General features: G+C 35.1%; 2 long non-coding RNA genes across 3 annotated transcripts; both read right to left on the bottom strand.

Annotated features, from left to right (window-relative positions):
• Positions 1 to 2,001: 2,001 nt before the first annotated feature.
• On the bottom strand, positions 2,002 to 5,094 carry LOC132726709 (uncharacterized). Of its 2 annotated transcripts, XR_009625238.1 has the most exons (7): positions 4,829 to 5,094; positions 4,362 to 4,573; positions 3,893 to 4,104; positions 3,426 to 3,637; positions 2,959 to 3,170; positions 2,490 to 2,701; positions 2,002 to 2,232 (listed from the first exon to the last, which is right to left on the bottom strand). It is a non-coding gene; the product is annotated as an uncharacterized LOC132726709 (long non-coding RNA). The 2 variants fall into 2 exon arrangements; XR_009625237.1 differs by having other exon boundaries at positions 2,002 to 2,701.
• Positions 5,095 to 5,469: 375 nt separating this feature from the next.
• LOC132726707 (uncharacterized) lies at positions 5,470 to 5,987 on the bottom strand. Its single transcript, XR_009625236.1, has 2 exons — positions 5,772 to 5,987; positions 5,470 to 5,515 (listed from the first exon to the last, which is right to left on the bottom strand). It is a non-coding gene; the product is annotated as an uncharacterized LOC132726707 (long non-coding RNA).
• Positions 5,988 to 6,223: the final 236 nt, after the last annotated feature.

Genomic DNA, 6,223 nt, shown 5'->3' with positions numbered 1-6,223 from the left:
TCAATAATGGATACATTTGAAAAAATCAAAAATTTTGATTAATTGGAAAGGAAATGGAAATAACTAGAGGAGAATCAACTGTCCACAAATAATGAAAATTCACCCAAAACATATAAAAAAAAGGAAGTGGCCATTATTCCAACACTAAGGCGTTCTTACATAATGAATATCATTTCTTAAGTTACCTTTAACCTTTTCCCTCATATAAGCGTGTTTCGACGGCTTTTTGCCCCCCCCCTTTTTGAGGCCTCAAACAGTGAAAATATGCCCTATTTAGGCCCCAAACACTGGTTTTCGTTTGAGAAATGTTGTTAAAAAAAGTGACCACTTTTTCGGCGCCGTCCCCCATCCAAATGTTACATCAGGGGGTTGCCAGAAGGGGGATGTGCCCCCTTCTGTTTGGGGGGTTTGAAGGGGGGTGGAGTACCCCTCATCGCCAAGAAAATTTTGGACATGTGACAGACTAAAATTAGCCTCAGGTCGATCTTAGGGTAACTAGTAACCGACGCTGAAAAGCCTTTTACTCTATCTCAATTCATTGAGAAGTTGCAGCACTTTGAAATCAGTTTTGATGGAAAAAAACAATGCAAAATAGTGATTTTTGGCAATTTTGAGACGTCCCCCCGTTGCCATGGTAACAGGAAATTTACGATTGAGCATGCTGTTACAGAGGCTATGGTGTAGTCAACATTTGTGCCAAGTTTCATCAGTATTGAAGCATTTTTCATAGTTTCATAGCAGTTTGAACTTGTTACTGGAGGCTTTTCAATGAAAACGGCCATTTTTCGCAATATGCTCATGGGGTAAAAGGTTAATAAATTATATCATTCTGTGTATGCATATTCAGTTTAATGAGGCCTAAAATAAAATATTGTTTCCCCTCCCACAACATACCCACCAAAATTACAGCTACCCAAAAATTTTAATTGCCTAGCAAATTCTTTTTTTTTTTTCTAAACATGGAAACAGAGGGTGCCAACAAGTGTGTCACATCTTTATTTTAGTCTCCTGTTTTTATAATTGTAAAGATAAAATTTGGATATATGTTGAATAAATATGGTTCTAACCTTTTAACAGATGTTAAACATTCACAATTTGTTTAATATATAACTTATACCATATAACTTTGGAAGGAAAAAATATTTTGGATAAAAAAAATGTTATTGACCAACCTTACCAAAACTGGTGTGGGTCGCGGAGGGGATACAAAGATAATTTAAGGCTTGCTGATGGATACATGAATGAATAGCTTGGTATTTAAATCTTTTGGAACCTATATAGAAATTTCTCTTCATCCAAGTTATAAATAAATGAAGTAAAGAAATATCTGGCTTTGCACAAGGATTTCTTTTACAGTCCAACCAAAGTATTTTGACAACCCCTTATTCAATACCCGTTATTATCCAAGTAGATCGGCAGTACTGTTTTTATCTCTATATTATTAGTTATAAAGAATGTTGAAAGGTTATATGGCCCTATATAAATGATTTTTTAACTTAATAAATTAAAATTTTTTTATTTAATTTTGTTTTTGGTTAAAGGGCCCAAAATTAAATTTTTTAAAAAATAAAAAAATAAAAACCTTTTCCAATAAAATTAGAAAATTTTGTTTTTTTTTTGGGGATTTCTTTTGGAAAAAATGTGAAATTTCTTTTTTTGGGGACAAAAGGAAATTTTTTAAACCCAAATTTTTAAAATTACAACCCAAAATTTTAAAAAAAAAAAATTTTTTAAATAAAATCCTTTTTTTTTAAAAAATTGTTGATTTTCAAAAGAAAAATTTTACCAGAATAACAAAGTGATCCTCTCCAAACCAAAAACCAACCCAAATTACCAAATCTTAAAATTAAAAAAATTCCATCCAATTTTGGAGAAAACCCACCCTCCAGTTTTAAAACCCAAATTAAATAAATTAAAATTTTCATTAAAAACTGAATGTCAGGGGTTAAAAAAAATTCAAAAAAAGTCTTATAGCCAGTTAGAAAACTATATAAATGGAAATGCCTTTATTGAGACTTACTTGTGACTTCAAAAGCAAATTTTACCAGACCATACAAAGTGTTCATCTCTCTCCACACTGAAACAACTTCCAATCTCACAAATCTGCCAGCACAGAGGTGTAGAAAGCTATTCCATACCATATCCTTCTTGCGAGTATATAGTCGCTGGACCTCTCGAAGAATTGATAGTCTCGATCAACTTCCACCATGCATGTCAAGTTCTTCATTACCACTGAAATGTCACTGGGGTTAATAGCACAACATTACAATCTCAAAAAGTAACACTATAACCTTAACAATTTCTCCATTAAATAGATACCATTCTAGGTTTAATTTTGGTGACTGTCCAGCTTTTAAGATAGAAGAAAATGTGCCTTAATGACATTGTTCGGACAAAGACAGACACACCTTTTAAGAGTAGAACCACCAACTTTCCAATACATAGCCAGTTAGAAAACTATAAATGGAAATGCCTTTATTGAGACTTACTTGTGACTTCAAAAGCAAATTTTACCAGACCATACAAAGTGTTCATCTCTCACCACACTGAAACAACTTCCAATCTCACAAATCTGCCAGCCCAGAGGTGTAGAAAGCTATTCCATACCATATCCTTCTTGCGAGTATATAGTCGCTGGACCTCTCGAAGAATTGAAAGTCTTGATCAACTTCCACCATGCATGTCAAGTTCTTCATTACCACTGAAATGTCACTGGGGTTAATAGAACAACATTACAATCTCAAAAAGTAACACTATAACCTTTACAATTTCTCCATTAAATAGATACCATTCTATGTTTAATTTTGGTGACTGTCCAGCTTTTAAGATAGAAGAAAATGTGCCTTAATGACATTGTTCGGACAAAGACAGACACACCTTTTAAGAGTAGAACCACCAACTTTCCAATACATAGCCAGTTAGAAAACTATAAATGGAAATGCCTTTATTGAGACTTACTTGTGACTTCAAAAGCAAATTTTACCAGACCATACAAAGTGTTCATCTCTCTCCACACTGAAACAACTTCCAATCTCACAAATCTGCCAGCACAGAGGTGTAGAAAGCTATTCCATACCATATCCTTCTTGCGAGTATATAGTCACTGGACCTCTCGAAGAATTGATAGTTTCGATCAACTTCCACCATGCATGTCAAGTTCTTCATTACCACTGAAATGTCACTGGGGTTAATAGCACAACATTACAATCTCAAAAAGTAACACTATAACCTTTACAATTTCTCCATTAAATAGATACCATTCTATGTTTAATTTTGGTGACTGTCCAGCTTTTAAGATAGAAGAAAATGTGCCTTAATGACATTGTTCGGACAAAGACAGACACCTTTTAAGAGTAGAACCACCAACTTTCCAATACATAGCCAGTTAGAAAACTATAAATGGAAATGCCTTTATTGAGACTTACTTGTGACTTCAAAAGCAAATTTTACCAGACCATACAAAGTGTTCATCTCTCTCCACACTGAAACAACTTCCAATCTCACAAATCTGCCAGCACAGAGGTGTAGAAAGCTATTCCATACCATATCCTTCTTGCGAGTATATAGTCGCTGGACCTCTCGAAGAATTGATAGTCTCGATCAACTTCCACCATGCATGTCAAGTTCTTCATTACCACTGAAATGTCACTGGGGTTAATAGCACAACATTACAATCTCAAAAAGTAACACTATAACCTTAACAATTTCTCCATTAAATAGATACCATTCTATGTTTAATTTTGGTGACTGTCCAGCTTTTAAGATAGAAGAAAATGTGCCTTAATGACATTGTTCGGACAAAGACAGACACCTTTTAAGAGTAGAACCACCAACTTTCCAATTCATAGCCAGTTAGAAAACTATAAATGGAAATGCCTTTATTGAGACTTACTTGTGACTTCAAAAGCAAATTTTACCAGACCATACAAAGTGTTCATCTCTCTCCACACTGAAACAACTTCCAATCTCACAAATCTGCCAGCCCAGAGGTGTAGAAAGCTATTCCATACCATATCCTTCTTGCGAGTATATAGTCGCTGGACCTCTCGAAGAATTGATAGTTTCGATCAACTTCCACCATGCATGTCAAGTTCTTCATTACCACTGAAATGTCACTGGGGTTAATAGCACAACATTACAATCTCAAAAAGTAACACTATAACCTTTACAATTTCTCCATTAAATAGATACCATTCTATGTTTAATTTTGGTGACTGTCCAGCTTTTAAGATAGAAGAAAATGTGCCTTAATGACATTGTTCGGACAAAGACAGACACACCTTTTAAGAGTAGAACCACCAACTTTCCAATACATAGCCAGTTAGAAAACTATAAATAGAAATGCCTTTATTGAGACTTACTTGTGACTTCAAAAGCAAATTTTACCAGACCATACAAAGTGTTCATCTCTCTCCACACTGAAACAACTTCCAATCTCACAAATCTGCCAGCACAGAGGTGTAGAAAGCTATTCCATACCATATCCTTCTTGCGAGTATAAAGTCGCTGGACCTCTCGAAGAATTGATAGTCTCGATCAACTTCCACCATGCATGTCAAGTTCTTCATTACCACTGAAATGTCACTGGGGTTAATAGCACAACATTACAATCTCAAAAAGTAACACTATAACCTTTACAATTTCTCCATTAAATAGATACCATTCTATGTTTAATTTTGGTGACTGTCCAGCTTTTAAGATAGAAGAAAATGTGCCTTAATGACATTGTTCGGACAAAGAGGGACACCTTTTAAGAGTAGAACCACCAACTTTCCAATACATAGCCAGTTAGAAAACTATAAATAGAAATGCCTTTATTGAGACTTACTTGTGACTTCAAAAGCAAATTTTACCAGACCATACAAAGTGTTCATCTCTCTCCACACTGAAACAACTTCCAATCTCACAAATCTGCCAGCCCAGAGGTGTAGAAAGCTATTCCATACCATATCCTTCTTGCGAGTATATAGTCGCTGGACCTCTCGAAGAATTGATAGTCTCGATCAACTTCCACCATGCATGTCAAGTTCTTCATTACCACTGAAATGTCACTGGGGTTAATAGCACAACATTACAATCTCAAAAAGTAACACTATAACCTTACAATTTCTCCATTAAAACAACATTCCAATCTCAAAATGTTAACATTGACCATATTTTAAAGAAACTCTTAGCTAAACCAGTAATAGACTTTAAAGCTACAAAAGACACTTCCAATTTATATTTCTACTGAATATGTAACTGATTTATTACTTAGCTACTGAAAAATTGAACCCACCATATATGTTGCACTCCGGCTGACCTGTGACTCACACAAATTCAAAATAGATAATTTACCCATGCTCCATCATGTCTCTTCTCATCATAGTAACACTTCACCAATGTCACAACAATCAATTCATGAATGTCACATCACTTCACCAGTGTCACACAACCATCCACATTCCCGCATAAATCCACAATCACAGCTTCCTACATCAATCTAGCAATCCAGCCAACATATTGCACGGGTTTTCTGAAATGTCACTGGGGTTAAAGAATAACATTGCATTCTCAAAATGTAAACACTATAAGCTCAATTCTCTTTCAATTAAACAGATACAAAACTTTATTTTATTATGGAGACTGTCCAACTTTACAGATAGCGGAAAATGTGCCTTAATAGCATTGTTTTGGACAAAGACAGACACCTTTTAAGAGTAAAACCATCAACTTTCCCATAGATAGCTAGTTAGACAACTAGAAATGGAAATACCTTTATTAAGACTTACTTGTGACTTCAAAAGCAAATTTTACAAGACCATACAAAGTGTCCATCTCAATCCACACTGAAACAACTTCCAATCTTACAAATCTGCCAGCCCAGAGGTGTAGAAAGCTATTCCATACCATATCCTTCTTGCGAGTATATAGTCGCTGGACCTCTCGAAGAAATGATAGTCTCAATCAACTTCCACCATGCATGTCAAGTTCTTCATTATTCTGTCGCAGTCAATTCCATAGTCTGCAAATGATGCAAGTCCATAGTCTGCAAAAGTGCAATCAGCATCACATTTGATGCAATTCCATAGTCTGCAAAAGTGATGCAGTCACATTTGATGTCTGCAAAAGTCTGCAAAAGTGCAATCAGCATCACATTTGATGCAATTCCATAGTCTGCAAATGATGCAAGTCCATAGTCTGCAAAAGTGCAATCAGCATCACATTTGATGCAATTCCATAG

This window comes from Ruditapes philippinarum, unplaced genomic scaffold, assembly GCF_026571515.1.
Source record: "Ruditapes philippinarum isolate M1 unplaced genomic scaffold, ASM2657151v2 ctg10189_1_1_1_1, whole genome shotgun sequence".
NCBI classification, from domain to species: domain Eukaryota; kingdom Metazoa; phylum Mollusca; class Bivalvia; order Venerida; family Veneridae; genus Ruditapes; species Ruditapes philippinarum.
The sequence above is the reverse complement of the archived record's forward strand: the minus strand, read 5'-3'. Positions and strand labels throughout refer to the sequence as shown.